This window comes from Pseudophryne corroboree, chromosome 4 (assembly GCF_028390025.1).
Source record: "Pseudophryne corroboree isolate aPseCor3 chromosome 4, aPseCor3.hap2, whole genome shotgun sequence".
NCBI classification, from domain to species: domain Eukaryota; kingdom Metazoa; phylum Chordata; class Amphibia; order Anura; family Myobatrachidae; genus Pseudophryne; species Pseudophryne corroboree.
Window position 1 is genome coordinate 751,243,286 of NC_086447.1, and position 27,488 is coordinate 751,270,773.

General features: G+C 47.7%; 1 long non-coding RNA gene across 2 annotated transcripts in view; it reads right to left on the reverse strand.

The window, feature by feature from the left end:
• Nucleotides 1-27,488, reverse strand: part of LOC134910300 (uncharacterized) — a 252,730-nt gene that overhangs the window by 214,904 nt on the left and 10,338 nt on the right. The window contains exon 2 of one of the 2 annotated variants that reach the window (XR_010176162.1): nucleotides 20,495-20,590. The exons of the other annotated variant lie outside the window; for it this stretch is intronic. This is a non-coding gene — a long non-coding RNA (uncharacterized LOC134910300). The remainder of the gene's footprint in view (nucleotides 1-20,494; nucleotides 20,591-27,488) is intronic. 2 annotated transcript variants of the gene reach the window in all.

Below are 27,488 nucleotides of genomic sequence, written 5' to 3' on the forward strand. Positions count from 1 at the left end.
GTGGTTCACATGTGGATGTTTCTGATCTTTTGGAGGCTATTAAGTTAATTTTACAAAGTACGGATGATCTCGAGCCATCCGTTCCTCCTAAGAAACCAGATAGGTTCAAGCGTCAGAAGGTGATTAAACAAGTTTTACCTCACTCTGACCACCTAATTGATATACGTCAGGAACCCTGGGAAAACCCGGGTACGAAGTTTGTGCCTCAAAAGAAGATGCTGGCTCGCTATCCCCTCGCGCCGGAGCTGTCTAAGAATTGGGAAACGCCTCCTCCAGTGGACTCACATGTGGCTAGGATGGTGGTTTCCATAGCTCTACCGGTCACCACCGTCACGTCTCTAAAAGAGCCTACGGATAAACATGTCGAGGGTTGTCTGAAAGCGATTTACACCCTCACCGGTGCTGCACAAAGGCCCACTATTGCTGCTACTTGGGCTGCAGAGGCCATTGAAGCATGGGCCTTGGAGTTAGATGCTGAAATCTCCTTAGACCATGCTAGACAATGCCTGTCTTATATTGTCACAGCTTCTCGTTATATTAAAGAGGCGGCTTCTGATGCCGGTATCCTGGCAGCCAAGGCCTCTACTACGTCAGTCCTGGCTCGCCGGATATTGTGGCTTAGATCCTGGTCTGTGGATCTTGACTCTAGAAAAACCCTGGAGGTACTCCCTTTTAAGGGAGATATTCTGTTTGGGGAGGATTTAAATAAGATTGTGGCTGACTTGGTGTTAGGGTCTCCTGCCCTGTGCTGCCACGTCGTCATGGCAACCGGGAGACAAGTGCTAGCGGAGTAACCTGAGCGCAGCTGATACTCCGGTTCGGGTCTTTTGCTGTGCAGTGGTTATAGGCTCTGTGCACGGCAGGGGATCCGGTGCTGGTTTTTGTGCTCACAGTCTGTGAGGTCTGAGTGGGGCGTGGACAGCACCTGCTTTATAAGGCCTCTTCTCAGGGTAAGCAGATGCTGCTGAATCTTTGTTGGTTAGTCAGTTCCTGAAAGTTAACCAGTACTGTGTAGCTTTGTATTTGTTTGTTGCTTACTGCAAATAGGCCTGGGGATTTGGTATTACACTCTGCCAATCCAGACCTAGCAGTAAGACTGGAGTCAGTCGTTTAGCTTGCTGGGGTTCTGTTATTACTCTGTGAACTTAGCAAGTTTGCGGCTGTATTCTAAGACTTGCCTGTCTAATCCTGTCTCACTGTGCTAGGTGTCAGGGGTCAGTTTAGTGGCAGTAAGCTGAACCTGTGCACTGCAAGTAAGAATTAGGATTGTGGAGACTCTCCTTGTGTCTATCATTCCATCTCTGACCAAGGAGTTTACTGCCACACCCGTTGGTAACCCTTTAGGGTTTTGCTGTTGCCCTTAGCAACAGCATTTCGGGTTCTCTACGTATTAAAACACAACATCTTGCTTTTCCCATCTGAGCATTTCTAATACAAGGGAGATACCCAGTTCCTTAGCCTCTGGGCTTCTCTGTTCACTTTGTGTGTATTTTGTTACCCTATCACCTTCTGTGTACGTTATATCATATTCCCCAGTCTGTCTGTGAGTCCATTTGTTTTGCATAACAGTTCAAACACCAGTACATTCCTGCAGGCACTGGAGTGCATAATAGTTCTGACACCAGTACTTTCCTGCAGGCACTGGTGTGCATAACACTTGGCTACTGCCAAAACTGCCTGTCTGCCAAGTACTGCTCCTTCTGTGTCGAAGGCTAAAGGTACTTCCTTTCGCCCCTTTCGTTCTTCAGGTAAAGCAAAAGGTCAGGCGTACAACAAGCAGCCCGCACTTCCAAACCTGGTAAGCCTAAGCCCAAAAGAGCCTGGGTGGCCCGTTAGCCAGCTTCCAAGACAGATAAGCCTGCCGCATGATGGGGCGGGCCTCCCTCTGGGGGATCCCAGGGTGGGGGGCTGGCTTCTAGGGTATACCCAGGAATGGTTGAAGACCACTTCAGATGCCTGGGTACGGGAAGTCGTCACGCAAGGTTACGTCATAGCCTTCAAAAATGACCCCCTCATCGATTTTGCCAGACAGATGTCCCGTTGGACAAGACAAAGGCAAACACTCTACATTCGGTGGTACAGACCCTCCTGGATACAGGAGTCGTAGTACAGGTGCCTCTTGCGCAGAGGGGCCGGGGTTACTATTCTCCGCTGTTTCTAGTCCCGAAACCGAATGGGTCCTCCCGGCCCATTCTCAACCTCAAGGTATTGAACAAGTTTGTGAAGGTTTCCAGGTTCCGGATGGAAACCCTTCGCTCTATAGTTCTGGCCTTGGAACTTGGGGACTTCATGGTCTCCCTGGATATACAGGATGCTTACCTGCATATTCCTATAGCAATGTCTCATCAGCAATACCTGAGATTTGCGATTGGCAACTGCCATTACCAGTTTCGGGCGTTACCTTTTGGTTTAACAATGGCTCCGCGAGTCTTTACAAAAGTCATGGCGGTGATGACGGTGGTACTCCGCCGTCAAGGTGTCAGGATACTGCCGTATTTGGACGACTTGTTAATCCTGGCAAATTCCCCAGAACTTCTCCTGCGTCATCTAGATGCGACGGTCCGGTTTCTGCAAGCCCACGGGTGGTTCATCAACTGGAAGAAGTCATCCCTGATCCCTGCTCAGAGCATGGTGCATCTGGGAGCACTATTGGACACTCACAACCAGCGGTTGTTCCTGTCTCAGGAGAAAGTCCTGAAACTTCAGGACAGGATTCGTTGCTTCCTATCTCGTCCGCAAGTGTCGATACATTCGGCGATGCAGGTGCTGGGCCTCATGGTGTCAGCATTCGACATGGTGGAGTACGCTCAATTTCACTCTCGCCCTCTCCAGAGGCTGATTCTAGCCAAATGGGACGGCCTGCCTCACCGGATCAGGTCTCGAATGATCTCATTGACTCCGGAGGTCCGTCTGTCGCTGCTCTGGTAGCTCCGGGACCAACAACTGTGCAGGGGCCGTCCGTTCTGGATATCCGACTGGGTCCTGTTGACGACAGATGCCAGTCTAAGAGGTTGGGGCGCGGTGCTGGAGCAACACTACCTTCAGGGGCGGTGGACCAAGGAGGAGTGACTCCTCTCGATCAATATTCTGGAGTTGCGGGCGATCTTCAATGCCTTGAACCTAGCCCAGCATTTAATTCAGAACTGTCCTGTTCAAGTACAGGTGGACGACGCCACCACAGTGGCTTATATAAATCATCAAGGTGGCACTCGAAGCCGCCTAGCAATGAAGGAAGTCTCACGGATTCTACAGTGGCCAGAATGCCATCTACCGGCCATATTGGCAATATTCATTCCGGGAGTCCTGAATTGGGAAGCGGACTTTCTCAGTCGTCAGGACGTGCATGCCGGCGAGTGGGGCCTCCATTCAGAAGTGTTTCAACTCCTAGTGGAAAGGTGGGGCCTTCTAGACGTAGATCTGATGGCATCTCGACACAATCACAGGGTTCCGGTTCTCGGAGCAAGAACAAGGGATCCTCAAGCAGCATTCGTGGATGCGCTGGCGGTACCGTGGAGGTTTCGGCTGCCATACGTGTTCCCTCCGGTGTCACTCCTGCCCAGGGTAATTCGGAAGTTCAAGCAAGAAAAAGGAATTTTGCTTCTCATAGCTCCAGCGTGGCCCAGACGGCAGTGGTTCTCAGACCTCCTCGTTCAGGGCCCCTGTGTCTACCAGGACCTAGCCCGGCTGTCTTTGACGGCGTGGCTCTTGAAGCTTCCCTCTTAAGGGCTAAAGGGTTTTCTGAGGCAGTCATTCAAACTATGTTGCAGGCCCGGAAACCAGCTTCCGTTCGGATTTACTATAGGGTCTGGCATTCTTACTGTGTTTGGTGCGCATCTAACGATTATGACGCTTCCAAGTTTAGTACGGCCAAGTTGTTGGCTTTTCTTTAGCAGGGCCTGGACTCAGGCCTGCGTCTGGCCTCCCTCAAGGTTCATATTTCTGCCTTGTCAGTGTGGTTTCAGAGAAAAATTGCAACCTTACCTGATGTGCATACCTTTATTCAGGGTGTGTTGTGTATCCAACCTCCCTATGTCCCGCCTGTGGCTCCTTGGGACTTGTTGGTGGTTTTGGAGGCGTTACAAGAGTCTCCGTTTGAACCTCTTGGTTCAGCTGACCTTAAGTGGCTTTCCCTTAAGGTGGTGTTTCTGCTGGCTATTGCTTCAGCTAGAAGAGTGTCGGATTTGGGTGCCTTGTCCTGTAGTTCCCCATATCTGATATTTCACCGCGACCGGGCGGTTCTTAGGACTCGTCCCGGCTATCTACCTAAGGTGGTTTCTTCGTTCCACCTTAATCAGGAGATTGTAGTTCCGGCACTTGTTTCTCCTGATCTGTCTCCCAAAGAGCGGTCTTTGGATGTGGTACGGGCTCTCCATATCTATGTGAAGAGAACTGCTCCTATTAGGAAATCTGATTCTCTTTTTGTTGTGTTTGGGTTTCACAAACGGGGCTGGCCTGCTCACAAGCAAACTCTGGCCAGATGGATTAGAATGGTGATTGCACATGCTTATGTGAAGGCTGGTCTCTCTGCTCCTGATCACATTAAGGCCCATTCTACTCGGTCTGTTGGACCTTCTTGGGTGGCCCAATGTGGTGCGACCCTTGAACAATTGTGCAAGGCGGCTACGTGGTCCTCTGTGAACACGTTCATAAGGTTCTATGCCTTCGATACTGCCGCTTCCCAGGATGCTTCCTTTGGAGGCCGGGTTCTTGTGACCGCTACAGTGCGTCCCCTCCCATAAGGAACTGCTTTAGGACATCCCCATTGTCCATTCCTTGTGGAGCCCTGTGTACCCCGCAGCAGAAAACGAGTTTTATGGTAAGAACTTACCTTTGTTAAAACTCTTTCTGCGAGGTACACTGGGCTCCACAAGGCGCCCACCCTGACGCACTTAGCTTCTTTGGGTTGGTATGGCATTAGCCGCTGACACTTCTCCGGTCGGGAGAGTGTGGTGTTTGTGGCAACTGGCAGTTGTCGTCTCTTTTACTTGCTACTGCATTGGGCTGGTTAACAAAACTGAGCTCCTGTGCACGGAGGCGGGGTGATATAGGAGGTGGCGCTATGCATCTTGGGAAGAAGGTCAAAGCTTTTGAGCCTGTTGGTGCTTTGGATCAAGATCCTACTCTACACCCCATTGTCCATTCCTTGTGGAGCCCAGTGTACCTCGCAGAAAGAGTTTTAACAAAGGTAAGTTCTTACCATAAAACTCGTTTTTGCAAATTGTTAACCCTGTATCCAGTGGTGTATCTATAATGGGTTCAAGATGTGCAGTTTCAACAGAACACAATTTTCCCAAGGTTTTGTGCAAGAACAGTAATAAAATCATTGGGAAAATGGCTGGTGTGCCATTTCCCTGGAGACCCTTTGCATGCGCATTAGACTCTGGCACAGCGCCAGGGGCTAATTTACCATTAGGCATGTGAGGCACGTGCCTATGGGCATCACTCATTTAGGGGTGGCACTTGGATGCTTGTGTTGGTACTGCCAGCACAAAACATACCAGTAACTTCAGAATATTTGCACTGTAGTGTACCATAAATGTCATAGATATAGGCTTTTTTTTGTTATTCTATTAAATTGACTATCGTCAAAGAGGGCAGATAATAATAAAAATAATAAAATTAGGCAGGTGGGGGGCGGTCATTACTGTTGTGCCTAGGGGCGTCCTCACTCCTAAAATGTGTGCATAAATGCAACACAATTATATGTAAAAACATCACAAATTCTGCATGGAAATGTTTCTTGCAGGAACTCGATGCCCATGGATTAAAATGTTTATCAACATCACAATATTTCATTGGCTGATTGCGTAATGACCCTCCAGTTGAATGTATGAAAATGATTAGTATCACTGTGGATTTTCTGTGGAGTCATTTTAAATCTTATTACTGGTTCCAGGATCAGGGAGGAATTGGTGCAAGAATTTCATACATTAATAAAATAAGCATCTGAAGACTTCCAGAATACAGGAGGAACAAATCATGGGCTGGATGTAATGCCACCCTTGTATTGGGTGTAGTATGTTATGCCGGTGGTCGGGCTCCCGGTGACCAGCATACCGGTGCTGGAATCCCAACTGCCAGCATACCACCGGCATACCGCTGCGGGCAAAGTGGTGCGCCACGCGCGCCACGCTATCTATTTTCCGGTGCCAGTATGCTGGTCGTCGGGAGCACGGCCGCCGGCAAAGTGAAGACCACCCCTCGTATTAACTACTTTCTCTTTTATTAATAATTGCCTAGACACTATTCTGTCTTATGTTGAAGACACGTATTATAGTAGGTACAAAGAGGGTAATGTTTCTTCAGGATTTACTACAAACACAGTTAAGCCACTTCCCTACACTATCTCTAGGATTAGGTATACACAACTGTGTGCAGGGCCGGACTGGGACTAAAAATTGTCCCTGGCTTTGAAAGCACACAAGCTGTGTTGCTGTGGTTTCCAGGGGTTAAAGTGAGCCGGAACGGGGCGGAACTGCGTTAGCCCGACGCTGCTGGAAGATGCTGGGCGTCCGCTGAGATTGTGTCACCAGCGGGCGCCCGGCTACCTCTCCACTACTGAGCGAGCTCCGGCTTCCGGCTCGGTCAGTGGCCCTCATTCCGAGTTGATCGTTCGCAAGGCGATTTTAGCAGAGTTGCTCACGCTAAGCCGCCGCCTACTGGGAGTGTATCTTAGCATCTTAAAATTGCGAACGATGTATTCGCAATATTGCGATTACAAACTACTTAGCAGTTTCAGAGTAGCTCCACACTTACTCGGCATCTGCGATCAGTTCAGTGCTTGTCGTTCCTGGTTTGACGTCACAAACACACCCAGCGTTCGCCCAGACACTCCTCCGTTTCCCCGGCCACTCCTGCGTTTTTTCCGGAAACGGTAGCGTTTTTCCCGCACGCCCATAAAACGGCCTGTTTCCGCCCAGTAACACCCATTTCCTGTCAATCACACTACGATCGCCGGAGCGATGAAAAAGCAGTGAGTAAAAATACTATCTCCATTGTAAAATTACTTGGCGCAGTCGCAGTGCGAATATTGCGCATGCGTACTAAGCGGAATTTCACTGCGATGCGATGAAAAATACAGAGCGAACGACTCGGAATGAGGGCCCGTGTACGCTATGGGAGAGACGTCATGATGTCTCTAGCATAGTGCCGAGGAGCGGACGCCAGAAGGACTACAGCGGTCGGACGCGGGAGCAGGGCTCGGTGAGTATGGTGGTTTTTGTGTTTTTTTTCGTATGTGTAGCGGCGTATTTACTGGGGGGCTTTACTACTGTGGGCATTATTATAGGGGGGGGGGTTACTACTGGAGGCATTACTACGGGGGGTTTTACTACTGGGGCAAACTACAGGGGGGGTAAACTACTAGGGGCATAACTACAGGGGTTAAACTACTGGGGGCATTACTACTTGGGGCATTACTACTCTCTGCAAATGTTATATCTGCCCCCCCTGCAGTGCACATGGTTTAGCCCAACTGCTAAAAAAATTCCTGCTGTGATCAACTTGGAATTACCCCCTATATGCACAATATTGTTGCACGCTGATAGGTTGTGGCTTGGTGCTATTCCCACATCAATTATTTTACCTTGTTGTACAAAATAAAGCAACTGTTGGATTGCACAGAGCATCAGGAAAATGCATAAAACCATAATGTGTCATAAAAATAAAGTATATTTTAAAATAAAATAAAATAAAAAGTAAAATAAAGTTAAAATACAATGTATAATTTATAATATTAGTAGTAGGGACACATGCCAATTGGGATGGTTGTAAATTCCCAATTGGGAGGGTTGAACATTTAGCTATGGTCTGTCCTATTTGTGTAAATACAATTAATGGTAATGTAATAGGTTATTTTCTATAGCCTACTGTTGTTACATTGAGATTCCTAGAAAATGGACTATCCCATTATGAGGGGGGATCCGTTCTGAAGATCGACAGTGTCTAGGTCGACAATGTTTAGGTCGACCACTATAGGTCGACAGTCACTAGGTCGACATGGATGGAAGGTCGACAGGGTTTCTAGGTCGACATATGCTAGGTCGACAGGTCTAAAGGTCGACATGAGTTTTTCACATTTTTTTTTTTAAATTTTTTTCATACTTAACGATCCATGTGGACTACGATTGGAATGGTAAAGTGTGCCGAGCGAAGCGGTAGCGGAGCGAAGGCACCATGCCCGAAGCATGGCGAGCGAAGGGAGCTATGCGAGGGGACGCGGTGCACTAATTTGGGATCCCGGTCACTTTACGAAGAAAACGACACCAAAAATAAATAAATCCTCATGTCGACCTTTAGACCTGTCGACCTAGCACATGTCGACCTAGAAACCCTGTCGACCTTCCATCCATGTCGACCTAGTGACTGTCGACCTATAGTGGTCGACCTAAACATTGTCGACCTAGATACTGTCGATAAAACGAACCACACCCTTATGAGGGCTCATTCCGAGTGTATCGCACAAAGCTACTTTTTGCAGCCCGTGCGATCAACTAGATGCCGCCTATGGGGGTCATTCTGAGTTGATCGCACGTAGCAACTTTTTGCTGCTCATGGTGTGTATTTTAGCATAGCAGGGCTGCGAACGCTTGTGCAGCCCTGCTATGCTAAAAATGTTTTGTGTAAAACAAGACTAGCCCTGCAGTTATTTACCCTGTGTGATGGATCCAGCGATGAAGGTCCCGGTATTGACGTCAGACATCCACCCTCCAAACGCCTGGACACGCCTGCGTTCGGATCTCCACGCCCGTAATACGGTGAGTTGATGCCCCGGAACGCCTTCCTCCTGTTAATTTTCTTGAGGTCGCCGCTGCGACCGCTTTCTTCGTATGCAGCGTCGCTGCCCGGCAACGGGCATCGCCGGGCAATGATGAGCCTGCGCAATGTGGCCGCCGCGCATGCGCAGTTCCGACCCATTTGCACCACTGCGATGAACTGCAGCGTGCGAACGGGTCAGAATGACCCCCTATGGGGAGGGATTTTTTGCATAGCAAGGCTGCGAACGCTTGTGCAGCCCTGCTATGCAAAAAAAATATGAGCAAAAGAAGACCAGGGTCAGACTTACTTACCCTGTGCGACGGATCCAGCGATGAAGGTCCTGGAAATTACGTTAAACATCCGCCCCTTCAAACGCCTGGACACGCCTGCGTTCGCCTCGCCACGCCTTGAAAACGGTCAGTTGATGCCCCGGAACGCCTCCCACCTGTCAGTCTTCTTGCGATCGCCAATGCGGTCACTTTTCCGCTGGCCGCCGCACATGTGCAGTTCCAACCCGTTCGCACCGCTGCGACAAACTGACCCCCTATATGTCATGGTGATTAAAGTAAAACCTTTCAATGCAGTGTCATTGAAACCTTTCAATGCAGTGTCTAGAAGTTGGGACACATTCAAGGTTGTTCAGCATAGCAAACACTCCTGTCACAGTGGGAACTGTCCTGGCCGGTGGCACCCAACTCTACCGGGCCCTGGCACATGCTTTGCTTGCTTTGCCCTAGATACAGTATGCCTCTGATTGAGAGACAGCAACGGCATATTAAACATAGCACAAGCTGTGAGCCTATTGCAGCTCTCGGTCCGGCAGAAGCGGCTTCTCCTGATTGGATGCCGGTATGTGAGCTGTGATTGGCTTGCGGTCGGCACCAAATTCGAAATATCATTGCTGTCTGTCCATGACTCGCTGCTGGTACGCGTACTGCTGCTGGCCCAGGCTCCCTCTCTATCTCTATCTAGCTCGGGATGCTAGTCTTAGCCATACATGCCTACCTTGCTGCACCCTCCTCCGGGAGATGGCAGCGTGGTAGGCTAATGGGGGCGTGGCTGGCAGCAATGGGGGCAGTCTGGGGGTGTGACCGGCGGGGAAGTGGGCAATCTAGGGGCGTGGCAGCATGAATGCGTCATCGTGGCCCCGCCCCCCACTAGACAGTGCCAAGAAAACTGACACTGAATAGCAGGGGCGGAGCTATGATGACGCGAATCGCATCATCATATCCCCCTCGTACTGCCCACTTGTTCTCTGTTGTGGGCGGCTGAGGGCGGGTGCTGGGGGCTTCCTGGGAAAGTGGTAGACTTGCCCACCTTTCCGGGGGGGCGGGAGGAACACCCGATTTTAGGAAGCCTCCCGGCCATTCCAGGAGGGTAGGCAAGTATGGTTGGCACTCCCCCCCCCCCCCCCCATGATGGCCACAGTGCACTGGACAATAGCCCTGTTTGCCTGCCCCTAGAACCGTCACTGATTATCAGTCAGACCTAGACTTCTATAGGTGCCTGTCACTTTAAGATGCATACAAGCACAAATGACCACATTTATGTGGCCTATAAGAAGTAGAGAATAAGCCATGAGCAACACTACACACTCCTTGATAGATACATTTTTACCATTCCCCTATTCCCATAAAGAGGGGTCCAAAAACTTTACAGTATCTTTAGGATTATAAGGGATATTTATCCTTCATATCCTTGTCAATGGAAGAGGTTCTTATAGATTACTTCAATTATAGAGGCATCCCACACCCTGCCACCCTTGACACCGGCGCCCCCCGCCCTGGTGGACACCGGCGCCCCCCTGTGTCAAGCACGTGGACGCTTTGTGGCCGCATTACAGATATTTATTGTTTTCATGGAGGGGGTCTGGTCACACCCAGGGCCGGACTGGCCATCTGGCACTTCTGGCTAATGCCAGAAGGGCCGATGGCCACGTGGGCCGGTCCAGCGCTCACTGAGCTGTCAGGGGAGGAGAGCTGTCAGGGGAGGAGAGCACGCCAGCGCGGCTATGTCTGCCAGCCAATTGCCCCCACAGCAGTGCTGCAGCTGCTTACCGCTGCTGCTGCTGCTGCTCCTCCGGCTCCTCCGGCTGGGATGTGACTGAGGCTGTCAGGAGCTGAGAGCGCGCCAGCGCGGCTATGTCTGACGGTCCGCGAGCTCTGATTGGCTCACGAACCGGCGGCTGGTTTGAAGTCCGCTACACGCCGCCAGACATAGCCGCGCTGGCGCGCTCTCAGCTCCTGACAGCCTCAGTCACATCCCAGCCGGAGGAGCAGCAGCAGCGGTAAGCAGCTGCAGCACTGCTGTGGGGGCAATTGGCTGGCACTGTGGGGCAATTGTTTACCTGGTACTGTGAGGGCATTTGTATACCTGGCACTGTGGGGGCAATTGTTTACCTGGCACTGTGGGGGCATTTGTATACCTGGCACTGTGGGGGCAATTGGCTGGCACTGTGGGGGCATTTGTATACCTGGCACTGTGGGGGCATTTGTATACCTGGCACTGTGGGGGCAATTGGCTGGCACTGTGGGGGCATTTGTATACCTGGCACTGTGGGGACAATTGTTTACCTGGCACTGTGGGGGCATTTGTATACCTGGCACTGTGGGGGCGTTTGTATACCTGGCACTGTGGGGCATTTGTGGATCTGGCACTGTGGGGGCATTTGTGGATCTGGCACTGTGGGGGCATTTGTATACCTGGCACTGTGGGGCATTTGTGGATCTGGCACTGTGGGGGCATTTGTGGATCTGGCACTGTGGGGGCATTTGTATACCTGGCACTGTGGGGGCATTTGTATACCTGGCACTGTGGGGCATTTGTGGATCTGGCACTGTGGGGGCATTTGTGGATCTGGCACTGTGGGGCATTTGTGGATCTGGCACTGTGGGGCATTTGTGGATCAGGCACTGTGGGGGCATTTGTGGATCTGGCACTGTGGGGCCATTTGTGGATCTGGCACTGTGGGGGCATTTGTATACCTGGCACTGTGGGGGCATTTGTAAACCTGGCACTGTGGGGGAATTTGTATACCTGTCACTGTGGGGGCAATTGTGGATCTGGCACTGCACTATTGGGGGCATATGTCTGTGTATCACGTCCCATTTTAATTGGCCACACCCATATTTTTGGCGCGCGTGCCTTCTGCGCGCGCACACAGTACCTCTATGGTGCACTCTCTGTCTGATTGGTCGCCACTTAGCCCCGCCGTGAGTGCACACGGACGCTCTCATTCTAGTGAATGGGGCGTGTACGTGTCCATGCCCCTTTTCTGGAGCGCGTGCGCTTAGTTACAACCTTTATTTTTCCATACCCCCACTTCAACATTTCCACTTCAACCAATGGTTGTGTGTATTTTAATACAGAATGATGTACACTTGTATGTTGTTATAATATTAATTTATATTTGTAAGAGCATAGACTAAGAAGTAGGAGGAGTCGGGAATAGTAAGGGGAGGCGTCAGATGCTGACACCGAGGTGGGCCTGTGTGCTTCAAAAATGCCAGGGCCTATTTTTGGTCCCAGTCCGGCCCTGGTCACACCCCATGCATTTGAACATGCCCCTTCCTTGTACCAGGGCCTGCCAGAACTGTCGGCGACCCTGCATGTGGGCATTATATACAGGTGCAGCAGTATATACTGCTTGAAATTTGGTGAGTTCTGATCAGAGATGTTGGGGGAAAAATAGGCCGCCATAGACATTTTGCTCCAGAGTTTTAACTATAAAAATGATTAGAATAATACAAAGGAGACATCTGCGATGGCCGCATTTTAACACAGCTCCGGGTCTGATGACTTTAATCTATGGATTTTACGTCCTTGAACGATTTTTAAAGGTTATCCCTGTCATACCCTGCTGGAGGTGAACTCACGGAGACCCTGTCGGAGGTACTGATCTGACGCCCGTAGCAATCTTCACACTTTCCTGGAGTCTGGCCTAATCTTGGCCTCAAGGCATGGAGGTGACTGGGGCCATCTTTCTGGTATAGTAGCGTGACACGTTGCCTTACTGCTGGCCGCACAAGGGGATTATACAGTAGTATCCACCCTTGACCCCTTCACCTGCGTCCCTCCTCATGCTGCTTGGTAACGACTGAGTCCGGGTGCGGGGTGTACCTGCCCGCATCCCGAAGAGCGGATCTACGGATCTGACCCCTGCCTGTATCAGCTGGGCGTGCACCCCCCCCCTTACTCCTGGTCTTCCTTCAGAAGATAACGGGGACTGATTTCCCCCCTCCCCCCTCCTTACCTGCCTTCGAGACTGTGGTGGTGCCGCAGAGGCGGGGAACTCTCCTCTGTGCACAGAGTGCTTGCACACTGCAGTGATGACGCTGGTGCCGCCGTCCCCTCCCGGCTGACTCCGCTGGACTAATTAGACCCTTTCACCGCACTTTTAGAACCTCCCTATACTGGTGCGGTGCCTTCAATTAAACGCTCCTGCTCACACCCGACAGGAATACAGCAGTAGGGTCATCTCTGGTCCCTCTCTCTCTCTCTCTTTGGTTTGGTTGACCCGCCACCTGCTCACTTCTATAATTATCTTCAATGACCTCTGCAGCGGTAACACCATGTCCCTTCCTTGCCCGGCCGACGGTGGGGTGCATCTCCCTAAACCCCCCCTTTTAGGTAGAAACTGGGTTATGGGTTCCTCAGGACCCTCACCCCCTGCACGCATACGCGTTAAGCCCATCCAGCATCTTTTGTGGCGTTCACAGATCGGAACTGCGCTGCCTAACACTGGGCCTGGATGCTGCCACTTGCCCCACTGATCTGAACTCTGCTGGTACCATCAACTGTGCTTGGATTCCCTGTAGACTGGGTCGGAGCGCCGTTGTGCACCTCCTGCACCTTCCAAGCTTACTCACTGCACGAACACCATAGGGCGAAACCACACCTATTGAATCACCTGGCTTCCATTTCTTTTCTATATTACATTATTTCATCTGCTTATTACTTGTTATTTTCTCTATTTGCACACTGCTACCTGCAATTTATGCTCTATTATTAACTCGTTGTGTTCCTAGAACACTTTATAAACAATGACCCACCCTCTGTGTTAGACCGCTAGTCGCTATTCCTCCCCTGCCCTCACGCTCAACTTTTCAGGGGTACATGATGTGATTTATGTGTTTCTCTGTATGTAATCCCTTCTGTGGGCTACTTATATGTTTTAACACTTTACCTTTGTCTCCTACCCGACTACCCCTTTACTGTATATTACGGCCGTTTACTGTCGCCTGCCCCTACAACAAAACAAACAATCTCTTCTCAAGGGGTATGGATACATTTGTTGATAAAGCCATGCCTCCTAAACACTCCACCAGCTCTAACAAAACTGGTAAAAATAAGGCTCCCTATCAAAAATCAACCTCGCCCTCCCTAACCCTTTCTGACCCAGGCCCCTCAGGGACTCAGGGGGATAGGCCCGCTCCTCTCACTACGAATGAGCTATCTGACTTTCTAATGCCACTCATGGATAAATGGTTTGAGAGTCTCCAAATAAGGCTGCAAGGCTGGCCTGGCCCGCATTGACTCTCGTGCCTCCCACTTAGTGGCCTTGGAGACGCGGGTGGGGTAGGTTGAGGACCAAATTGAATCCTGTCAATCTGACTTAAAGTCCCAAGATAAGATAACCCAACAGTTCTTGGAAAGGGTAGATGACCTTAAAAACAGGTCCCGCCAAAATAACCTTTGGTTTGTGGGGATCCCTAAATCAGTGACTGGGCCAAACCTCACTACCCTCCTTACTGCTGATCTGTTGTCAGCCCTGGGAATCTTAACTGACATTGATCTCCCACACATTGAATGGGCGCATAGGGTCGGCCCTCTCCAGGGGGGTACTAGACGTCGTTCCCAACCGGTACTAGCACTTTACCTGGACTACAAAACTAAGGAGGCAATCCTATCTGCCTACCACAGACATGCGGAGCTGATAATGAAAGGTAACAAGATCTTGATATTTCAAGATTTTCCGTCCCTGGTATCCCAGAAATGTAGGGAATTCTCTGAGATTTGCATCTACTTGCATAACAATTATATCCGTTTTGCTCTGCTGTATCCAGCCAAACTGAAGGTCCTACTAAATAGCGCTCATTTATTTTTCACAGACCCTGAGTCGGAAAAATTCCGCTTCATGGCTCATAACTCTTCTCCACACTCCCCAGCTTGACTGCGCCTCTTGAAGTTTGGTCTCTGGATTAGAGATAGCTCCCAATACAAGTAGGATGACTATTTGTTTCTAACATCCTCAGAAGGTTGCATGCCTTCATTCTCTTTATTTTTTCTCTTTGATATTTTGTTTTTTGTTACATGCGCACCTCTGTATAATAGATGGTGCTCACACTTTGTTTGATGGTTAGGAAAATTGTAGAAAATTTTATTTTGAGGTATTTACTCAAAAATCGGTTTTGCCAACATAAACCTCTCTTCTGAGGAGAACTCCTTAAGAGCTACTTGGATTGGCACATGCGTCCCGGCCCCATTTAGATGTAAGGCACGAGGAGTAGCTATTCTCTTTAAAAAGGGACTACCACTATCCATCATTTCACAAACCACAAATCCTGAAGGCCGTTACATTATCATGGATGTTGAATTATACCTCACTAAATATACCCTTGTCAATATCTATGCCCCAAATCTGAATACACACCATTTCCTCCAAGACCTAGGGCATCTTTTGCAAAACCGACACAATTAACCTTTAATACTTGGTGGGGACTTTAAAATGGTGGAAGATCCTTCCCTGGACAAATACCCATCACCTCCACGACCTGTAGGCACACTGCATCGCCACCTCATTACTTTTAAACATGACTTAAACCTCTCTGACCCTTGGCGCTTACTAAATCCATTGGACAAAACCCAAGCACTCTTATCCTTAGCCCATGGCTCTCTCTCAAGAATAGATAAGATTTAGATCTCAGATGACCTCCTGACAACCATTCAACGAGTGGATAGCCATGATATCCTTATCTTGGATCACGCTCCAGTGTCTCTGATCCTTTCCCATCCGCAAATGCATCCTACCGACCGTATTTGGTGATTCCCCTATTATCTAGCCCAATCTAATGATTTCAAAGCTTATCTCACGCAACACTGGACTAACTTTGTAGATGATAACCTAGAGTACTGGGACCGCCCGGCCCTCTTTTGGGAAACTTCCAAATCGGTGATGAGGGGACACATCATTAGTTATGTTTCCCGAAAAAAAGAGACCATAAACGAATATAACAATCTCAAAACATTAGTACAAGACTCCTTTTTACAGAACACACTGAATCCTTCTGAGGAAACTCTAGCTATATATAAACAAACCAGACAGCTCCTTGAGTCACACCTGGCCACCCAAGCTCGGTACTCCTTAGAATACACAAAACACAAATTTTACCGTTGGGGGAATAAGGCAGCTAAACTATTAGCCTCTCTCAAAACCTTTTAAATCGAGATCCACTATTACCTCTTTAAAACACCCTTTTACTGGTGCTGTACTCACTAGATCCAAGCATATCGTCACACAATTCCAAACACATTTTGAGGCCCTCTTCCACTCTTCACCCGTAGACGCTACATACACTACAAGATACTTTCTTTAATGAATCATTGTTACCTAAACTGACCTTGGAACAGAGGGATGTCTTGGCGGGAGACATTACCATGAAGGAACTTAATGCGGCCATATCCAGCCTCCCCAATGGTAAATCCCCTGGTCCAGATGGCTTCTCTGGAGAGTACTACTGCATGCTTCAACCTCATGTTGCCCCCGCTATATTAGAGTTTGTCAAAAGTCTTCAGGACCACAACATATCATACCTACTTTTACTGATGCTCACTTGATTCTCTTGCCCAAGCCTAATAAAGATCCCACTCTAATCACGTCGTATAGACCAATCGGTTTATTAAATGTTGACTATAAACTCCTAGCTAAAATCATGGCCTTGCATTTCTAAACAATTCTCCCACACCTACTGAAGGACCAGCAAGTGGGATTTCTCCTGGGTCGCCATGCAACTAAAGCAATTAGAACGGCAATAGCGGCAGTTGCAATGGCAACTAACACACCTAATATTGCAAGTATGCTTTTGAGTCTTGATATACATAAAACATTTGATATGGTCTTGTGGCCACACTTGTTTACAGTACTGGATAAACGTGATTTTGATACAGAGTTCACTGGCTTAATTCAATGTCTCTATCATAATCCCTCAGCCTCCTTGCTTCTTAATGGTAGTGTGGGCCTCGTTTTCAGTTAGGAAGGGGTACTCGACAGGGCTGCCCGTTGTCCTCCTTACTATTCAATCTGGCCCTGGATCCATTATTGCGATCCCTTCAGAATGACCAGTCCTTTCAAGGCATTAAATAAGGACATCATGAAATTAAACTCTCAGCGTTTGCTGATGATAGTCTCCTCTACATCAACAACCCGGAAATATTTCTCCCCTTCATATTAGATGAAATTGGCCTCTTTAGCTCGATCTCGGGCCTCTATATTAATATGGACAAATCTACTGCAATGGCATTGGGAAATATGGTAGCGCATCCTCGTTGGGCTAGGTGGTTCCCTTTCATTTGGGCGGCACATCATATTCCCTACTTGGGCATATTGCTGTCTTGTAACTTGAATTTATTATATAGCCTAAATATTAAGAAGGCTATTGCCGTGCTCACCGCGGATGTGAAATCATGGAATAGATAGATTAACGTTATCTTTTTTGGGCAGGGCTAATCTCCTAAAGATGGTGGCAATCACACGGTTATTATACCCTATCCAGTCACTACCTATACTTTTTGTCTAAAGCTGACTCCCTCCTTATTAACACGATACGACGTAAGTTTATCTGGATAGGTGCAAGAGCTAGAATTGCTTTAAAAAAACTCCACCAACCAAAACATAATGGCGGAATAAATTTACCTGATGTTGTTACCCATAATCATGCAGCGATTTTACGCCACTTGTGTGTTCGGATTTTTAGAACATCAGTTTACACTGACACATCCCTAGAACAATTTTTTTTTAACAAACTGCGATCTAACTTGTTTCCTTCATTTACTTGATTTGTAATCCCAACTTCTTCGATGGCATGGCTGCTCACCCTTTCCATGCGTGGAGTTCAGCGAGTTACCACACTCTGCAATCCTTTGTCTCTATTGACCAAGAACGCCTCCTAACATTTACAGAATGACCTCTACTCACCCTGAGATGGGCTCCTACCCACTGGCTCTTTTGCAATTACAATTTTATGTATCACATGTACTGCAACATCTCTCTAAAAATGACTGGAATAACTCTCTGGATTGCCTCCTGACCACCCCGCCACCTCAACGTAGAGCTATATCAATTCATTATAATGTTTTGAGAGACATCTTAGATAATGCTAAGATACCAGGGGGTATATCGAAATGGTTGCACCACTTCCCGACCCTATCGATACCAACCCTGGAGAAAGCCCTACTATTTTCCAAAAAATCCCTGCCAGCCAGTATGTATATGCAGTTGTCCCTAAACACATACCACCATACTTACCTATCACCATGAAGACGTTACCATATGGGCACCTCGGAAAGTCACGCTTGTTTGCACTGTCACCAAGAGGAGGCTGACATTTTTCATTGTTTGTGTGCCTGCCCATTGGTTAAGTATTTTTGGCACATTATCCATAGATACGCGGAAGCCAAACTTATTAACCATGTCCCATTCACTCCGGAATGGGCAATCCTAGGTATAATCGACCCTGCCGAAAGTACTACTCCCAAAGCAAAAAACTCCTGCTTGCATTGATTGCAGCGGGAAGAAAAACTTTACTCCAGGGTTGGTTGGATAGTACACCTTCGCAACTACCCCTATTTCTGTCCAAGCTTAACTTTATATTTAAGATGGATTGGATAGATACTCTCTTACACAAAGAAAAGAAGGTGGAACGGTTCTTTACAATGTGGGAATCGTATATAGATACACTACTTCTCTTTGTCAAACGTCAACTTCACCATAGCTTGCATAATACTGTATGGTACCTGACTAAAATTGCTGTGGGTGAACCACCAAATGATCTTTCTTAATATCTCCCAGGCTTCAAATGACTAGACCACGCGAAAATATGTTCTACATATCTGATATGTTGCATTTCACTTTTCATTCTAAGGCGTATTTTGAGCTTCGATGCTATGATTGTATATCTTGTTTGCTGCCCTTACTCTATGTTATCTGGTGACTATTACTACTCTGTATATGTGTAGACAGAAGTCAACAGTTATGTCACTGTCTTTGACTAATACTCTCTTTTTTCTTTTTTGTAACTCATCTGATATTACCTCAAAAAAATGATTACAAAAAAAAAGAATAATACAAAGAAGATCTTTATAATATATTCTATGTATTACTATGTGTATATATATATATATATATATATATATATATATATATATATATATATATACAAATAGAAAATTCAGCACTCACCATAGCAAGCTCACTTATCTTCACAACATCAATAAATAAATGATGGGGGTTTAGTAAGTGAATTGGCCAATGCACGGAAGCCTGCAACCCGATCGCCAAGGTACCCCACCTTCCTGCAGGTCCTACACTATCACAGAGTCTTAAAAATTAAAACCTGGCAACTGTATCACACATAATATAACTGCAAATATGCCCACTAGGTTTAATGTGTACCTGCCACATACCTTATTGCTTTTAAAGGTACACTAGTCACTTGACACTGGCTGATAAATTACTAAGGAACAGCTGACACAGGTTTAGGACAATTGAGTTTACATAGGGGTGTTTGACAAAGCTTGTGGCCACAGTTAATAAGAGTTAACCAAAGATTAACCCTGCAATATACAAACAATGCAGGGGCGTATCTAGCCATTGGCCAGGATGGCACTCGCCAGGGGCACCCACAGAAAGGGGGCGCCAACTGTCAGTGCCACTCGCGCCCGGGGAATAGAGTGCTACGATGACAGTCTGGATGGCTCAGTGAGTCAGCTGCAATCAGGTTTAGATTGCCTCCTTATTTTTTAACAACCGTGATGTGGGCTATTTAGCGGTAGGGGAAGGAGACAGAAGGTGTGCACTCCCGATTCGAGCCCTGGCTGCAGCAGTTACTACTATAACCTAAAATGCCCTTCCGCTGCTGCACCTCTTAGTCCCTCTTCTGTCCTTTTGAAGGGAATTAGCCCTGCCCCCTGGAGGTGGAGTTCCCCTGGTCCATGCTCAACACTGACCTGTACACAGAGCAGGGAATATCAGTGGAGGTGACTGCCATGAATCACACAGCGGGCAGGGAAATTATGGCTGGAGACATATGGTGGACAAGATGCTGAAAAATACAGTGAGGATAGATCAAAGGCGCTACAATATAAAGGAAATACTAAGATAACGTAAAATATACATATACATTACTTGTGTTTCTTTGAAGTTCTTCACAAACTGCTAATTTCTTAGGCCATATCACAGATCCCAAGTTGTAACATAAAATGAAAAGAGATACAACAATATGGGTGGTATTGTTTAAAACAAATGTATAGTCCCGTGAATATCCAGAAAAAGAGTCCTATCGTGCCACTGATATTTGATAGACGATAAGGATGGTGACTCGCTACCGCTTCACAATATTGATGAATGTACCAAAACTCACATCAAAGATTGTAACACCGTATGTAGAAAGGTATCTTTCACACTTCACACAAGCAGCAACACAATGAAGGAAATATGTTCAGGTAAGCGTACCCGACTCACTTTGTAATGGATCTCATTCCACGTATCAAGGTTTCTTTAAGCCGAAATGGACCACACCTTCATAAATCCAACAAAAATGTATTCTTCACACAAAATCTATGATAAAAAGACAGTTCCCCACAATTATATTCCAATATATGGTATGATGGAAAAATAAAGGTAAGGTGGTCTTTGACATGCAGAGGTGAATTCTGGGCTTACACCTGTGCAAATAAGTCCTCCATACCTTTGGAATGAAAATGACACAGGGAAAAGTAGCTGTCTGGATGAAAAAAAGGAAGAGACTCACTGTCTGGTAGCACCAATGCTGTTTCGACCTGCTTGGGTCTTTTTCAAGGTGTATTGCTACATATGGTGGACAGTTCAACCTTGCAAGATCGTGAGAGTCTGCTGAGACACCATGGTGAGCCCATTAAGTCAGTAACATTTAACAGTGTGGAGGAGGAGATTTACGTATATGTGTGCTGTCAGTGTGTGTGTGTGTGTGGGGGGGGGGATAAGTGTGTATGAGAGTTGTTTGTGTGGGTGATGTGTGTGAGGAAGTTTCGGTGGGGGGGATTTGTGTAAAGGAGTAGTGAATGTGGGAGTGGTGAGAGTTGTCAAGGGGGGATGTGTGTGTGTGTGTGTGTGTGTGTGTGTGTGTGTGTGTGTGTGTGTGTGTGTGTGTGTGTGTGTGTGTGTGTGTGTGTGCTAGATTATGAGGGTAATAAGAAGTATGTTTATGAGCATTTTCAGTTGTGGGGCAGTGTTCATAATTAAGTGTTTAGACATGCATGTTGGGGTGCTTTTGAGACTGGATGGTAAATAAGGAAGACCTGTATGTCATTTTACCCATTTTACAACCGAATTATATATGTTTGCAGTTTGAGCAGCGGGAGATATATACAAATATAGTCAGCAAGTCGACAGTCACTACGCACTTTCAATCCTATTAGGAGAAAAGTGCTTTATAAATATTATTATTATTATTATTATTATGTTGACACTACAATGCCAGCACTAGTTTCTCAACTCAGTTCTAATGCTGCTTAAAATATTTTTTTCCTTGTTCCACCACTCACTACCTGGCCTTTCCCCACTTCCCCCATTTTTGTATGCCTTTTTTATGGTATTTTTCCGGTATTATTATCTCTCAATGCTTCCCTTTATGGTACAGTATGTATGTTGCCCACTTTTCCCTGTGCTTTACTGTTCATAGACTCTCTCTCCTCCGTCTAGACCGCAGGGTCTATTGTCAACTTTACCCTTTGTCTTATTTTCCCAGTGATTCTCTTTCTATGATGAAGTGTGGAGAAGTAGTACAGTGATGTTTTCCAGTGTAGTGTAGCCTACGGAGTGGTCAGTAATGTTGTGTAAGGTATAGAGGGGTCAGTGATGTAGTGTACATTCTAGAGGGGTCAGTAATGTAGGGTAGGGTATAGAGGGGTCAGTGATGTAGTGTAGGGTATAGAGGTGTCATTGATTTAGTGTAAGGTATAGAGGGGTCAGTTATGTAGTGTTGGGTACAGAGGGGTCAGTGATGTAGTGCAGGGTATAGAGGGGTAGGTGATGTAGTGCAGGGTATAGAGGGGTCAATTATGTAGTATCGGGTATAGAGGGGTCCGTAAAGATACAAATCCTAAGTCCAGTATTTAGCACATTTATTGAATTAAGACACAAAATGCAGCAAAAGGTACACAATCTGGGTAACAAAAAAGGCAAAGGTCAGAGGTCCGATAAAAGTGACCAGCGCCATGCATTGCGCCACGTAGCATTATGTTAAACTGATCCCCACCACAGCAACTGTCACTGGGCAGTAATGCTCTCTCTGGGGGGGGCGCCAATCCCTTACTTTGCCAGGGGTGCACGGACCTCTAGATACACCCCTGGGTGTGTAATGCAAATGGCTGAATAGAGAGACCACTGGCACCTAGCTACTGTATACAGAGCTAAGTTTAAATTTGATTGAATGCTCTCCATAAACTTTCCATAAAGTGGTCACATGGCCAAGGCTAACACTACATTCGTTTTAGCAGCCCCACACTATTTTTTTAATAAATCGGTGAATGAAAACATAAAGCGTGATCATTAACAAGGACATAACAGTCCACCTGTATGGCTGCTAGTTACTGTATTCTTGATCAGGCTGGTCCTTTACCTTTTGCAGGAAACAAGCAAAATGGCAGCTGATTGTTAACATCACACTCTGTTTTTAATAAAGGACCCCTCCTTGTACAATGCTGCGCCAAAAGGGACCATCCTCCATTGTATCAGTGGCCAAAGGCGATATACGAGCATCTGCCCCAACACCAGTACAGCTACTGCCCCCTCTTCCCACAGCAATGCAGCGGCTGTCTGTGCCCCTGAGGGAACATATTTCATTGACTGATGTGCCTGTTGGTCTCTACACATTCAATGAGAGAAGCTATGACTGGAAGTGGGAGAAGTAATGAATAGAGAGGAGTCAAGATTAATTCTTAAACTGCCCCTTGCCCCTAATAGAAAAGCCTAGATTGTCTCCTGAAAACATTGCCCCTCCCTTTGAATAATTAACTTCAGCAAAGTTTTAAATGCTCAGATGATCAGGACATTGGATTATTGTCCCTGAATATGCATGTCTTTGCAGTATGACTTGTAACAGATATACAAAACAATAATAAGATTTTACTTACCGGTAAATCTATTTCTCGTAGTCCGTAGAGGATGCTGGGACTCCGTAAGGACCATGGGGAATAGACGGGCTCCGCAGGAGATAGGGCACTTTAAGAAAGCTTTGGATTCTGTGTGTGCACTGGCTCCTCCCTCTATGCCCCTCCTCCAGACCTCAGTTAGGGAAACTGTGCCCAGAGGAGATGGACAGTACGAGGAAGGATTTTTGTAAATCTAAGGGCGAGATTCATACCAGCCACACCAATCACACCGTATAACTTAAGATAAACTTACCCAGTTAACAGTATGAACAACAACATAGCCACGGTATCACCGAAAACTATAACATAACCCTTATGTAAGCAATAACTATATACAAGTCATGCAGAAGAAGTCCGCACTTGGGACGGGCGCCCAGCATCCTCTACGGACTACGAGAAATAGATTTACCGGTGAGTAAATTCTTATTTTCTCTAACGTCCTTGAGGATGCTGGGACTCCGTAAGGACCATGGGGATTATACCAGAGCTCCCAAACGGGTGGGAGAGTGCGGATGACTCTGCAGCACCGATTGAGCAAACAGGAGGTCCTCCTCAGCCAGGGTATCAAACTTATAGAACTTTGCAAAGGTGTTTGTCCCCGACCAAGTAGCTGCTCGGCACAACTGTAATGCCGAGACCCCTCGGGCAGCCGCCCAAGAAGAGCCCACTTTCCTAGTGGAGCGGGCCTTAACCGATTTCGGTAACGGCAATCCTGCCGTAGAATGCGTCTGCTGAATCGTGTTACAGATCCAGCGAGCAATAGTCTGCTTTGAAGCAGGGGTGCCAACCTTGTTGGCCACATACAGAACAAACAAAGCTTCAGTCTTCCTGATCCGAGCCGTTCTGGTCACATAAATCTTCAAAGCCCTGACTACATCCAGGGACTCGGAATCCTCCAAGTCCCTTGTAGCCACAGGCACGACAATAGGTTGGTTCACATGAAAAGATGAGACCACTTTTGGCAGAAAGTGAAGACGAGTCCTCAACTCTGCCCTATCCACGTGAAAAACCAAGTATGGGCTTTTATGCGATAAAGCCGCCAATTCTGAAACACGTCTCGCCGAAGCTAACGCCAACAACATGACCACTTTCCACGTGAGGTATTTCAACTCCACAGTTTTAAGTGGTTCAAACCAAGGTGACTTGAGGAAACGTAACACCACGTTAAGATCCCAAGGCGCCACCGGAGGCACAAAGGGAGGCTGAATATGCAGCACCCCCTTCACAAAAGTCTGTACCTCAGGAAGAGAGGCTAATTCTCTATGAAAGAAAATGGATAAGGCCGAAATCTGGACCTTTATGGACCCTAATTTTAGGCCCAAGGTCACTCCTGTTTGAAGGAAGTGAAGTAGACGGCCCAAATGGAACTCCTCCGTAGGAGCAGCTCTGGCCTCACACCAAGAAACATATTTCCGCCATATACGGTGATAATGTTTCAACGTCACGTCTTTCCTAGCCTTGATCAGGGTAGAAATGACTTCCTCCGGAATTCCTTTTTCCGCTAGGATCCGGTGTTCAACCGCCATGCCGTCAATCGCAGCCGCGGTAAGTCTTGGAACAGACAGGGCCCCTGCTGCAGCAGGTCCTGCCTTAGAGGAAGAGGCCACGGATCTTCTGTGAGCAACTCTTGCAGCTCCGGATACCAAGTCCTCCGTGGCAAATCTGGAACAATGAGGATTGTTCTGACCCTGCTTATTCTTACAATTCTCAACACCTTGGGTATGAGAGGAAGAGGAGGAAACACAGGTGTCACCGCTACTGCCTGAGGGTCCCTTGACCTGGCGCAAAACCGCTTTAGCTTTTTGTTGAGACGGGACGCCATCATGTCTATTTGAGGCAGGCCCCACCGATCCGCGATCTGTGCAAAGACTTCTTGATGAAGTCCTCACTCCCCCGCATGCAGGTCGTGCCTGCTGAGGAAGTTCGCCTCCCAGTTGTCCACCCCCGGGATGAACACCACTGACAGCGCGCTTACATGGCCTTCCACCCAGCGTAGAATCCTGGTCGCTTCTGCCATGGCCACTCTGCTCCTTGTTCCGCCTTGGCGGTTTATATGAGCCACTGCCGTGACATTGTCTGACTGAATCAGAACCGGTCTTCTCCGAAGTAAGTTCTCCGCTTGACGCAGGGCGTTGTATATGGCCCTCAACTCCAGGACGTTGATGTGGAGACAAGTCTCCAGGCTTGACCAGACACCTTGGAAATTTCTTCCCAGTGCCACTGCTCCCCAGCCTAGGAGGCTTGCGTCCGTGGTCACCAGGACCCAGTCCTGAATGCCGAACCTGCGACCCTCTAGAAGGTGAGCACTGTTCAGCCACCACAGGAGAGATACCCTGGTCCTGGGAGACAGGGTGATCCTTTGATGCATTTGTAAATGGGACCCGGACCACTTGTCCAAAAGGTCCCATTGAAAAGTCCTCGCATGGAATCTGCCGAAAAGGATGGCCTCGTATGAAGCCACCATCTTCCCCAGGACCCGCGTGCACTGATGCACTGAAACCTTCTTTGGTTTCAACAGGTTCCTGACCATGGTCATGAGTTCCTGAACCTTTTCGATCGGAAGAAAGACCTTTTTCTGGTCTGTGTCTAGGATCAGGCCCAGAAAGGTCAGACGCGTTGTAGGAACTAGCTGGGACTTCGGTATATTGAGAATCCAGCCGTGTAGCTGCAACGTCTTCATGGACAGAGACACGCTGTCCAGCAACTTCTCCCGAGATCTCGCCTTTATTAGGAGATCGTCCAAGTATGGGATAATTGTGACTCCCTGCCTGCGCAGGAGCACCATCTTTTCCGCCATTACCTTGGTGAAAACCCTCGGGGCCGTGGAAAGCCCAAATGGCAACGTCTGAATGTCAGGATTCTGATTTTGTCTGTCCCCGGCTGGGGGCGCTAGTGGGTCAGTGTTGGTGTGACGTAATACACGAGGAGACCGAAGAATAGTCCTGCGCATAGGCGCTGATATTTATAATGTCACAGGGATCACAAAGCAATTGAATAACAGGTGCAGTGGAATGCAATTGCAGTGGAATGCAAATCCAGAAATAACAGGAAATAAATATTCAAAAGTCACTGGTAACTATGATTGAAACAAACAGAACTCCGGTAATTGTAAAAAGCACACAGTCTCAGTATAACTCAGGATGAAATAACTTTGGAAAAACAGAACTCTGATAACTGTACAGTCTCTATGAAGCACAAGTCCAGATAGCCTAACGGGCTTAAGCAGGAGACAGTCTCTAAGCAAATAGATGTTAACTGCTGAGATGCACAGATGGTAACTGATAATGAGTGCACAGGTAGATAATGATAAAACACCTGAGGAGAGTCTCTTACTGCTGGTGGATTGTGGCTGGCTGTGGCTGGGGTTTGTAGTTCCACAGGAACACTGGAACAGGGAGATGACTTGGAGATGCCAGAAATAGAAGACTGCTGGAAACAAAGGATTGAAGACTGGAACCTGGAACTGGAAACTGAACTGGAACTGCTGGGACCTGTAGTTCCACAGGTCCAATACACAGGGGTATCTCTGCAGACAGATGACTGCAAACAGGAGACGCCTGTTCACAGAATGTGACGTGTTGTCCAAGGCCATGAGACTGAGCCAGGAACTGGAGTTTATACACCTTGGTCTGTGATGATTGGATGATCTCTGTGAGAACACACCCTGCTGGATTGGGTGTTCAGATCAGCTGTGAGTTAGCTGAAGCACTGTGTACTCCAGGCTGCAGTAGACTGAAAACTGGAACAGAACTTAACTGCTGGAACCTGTAGTTCCACAGTAGTGATGCGACGGAGAATGCAGATTCCTGACAGTACCCCCCCTTTTATGGGTGGGCACCGAACACCCACGCTGGAACTTGGAAGGCTGAATGTCAATTGAAGTCTCAGAAGACACTGTAGGACACTTGAAAGTAGAGGACTGGAATAAGCATTCATAAGCAGGAGTAGAATCAACTTGAAATACTCTAGGGTGGAGAGAGGACGTCATCTCCAAAACTGACAGGAGTTGCTTACTTGACACACTGGTGAGAACCACACCGGGTTCGGAGGAACTGGAATCGGTAGGAACCGACGGCGACTTTGGACAGACGGATGGAACCGGGATTTGTCCAGGACTACTTAAATTGACTTGAACTGAAGGAGGCTGATCTCTACAGACGGATGGGACCGGATTGGGTCCAGAAAAGCTTGAACCTGCTGGAACCGGAGGAGGAGTCTTCGGACTGACGGATAGGACCGGATTTGATCCGAAGATGCTGGAATCGGCTGGAACCGAAGGAGGTAGCCCATCATTAGAGCCACTCAGGCTGGCTGGAACCAGTGGA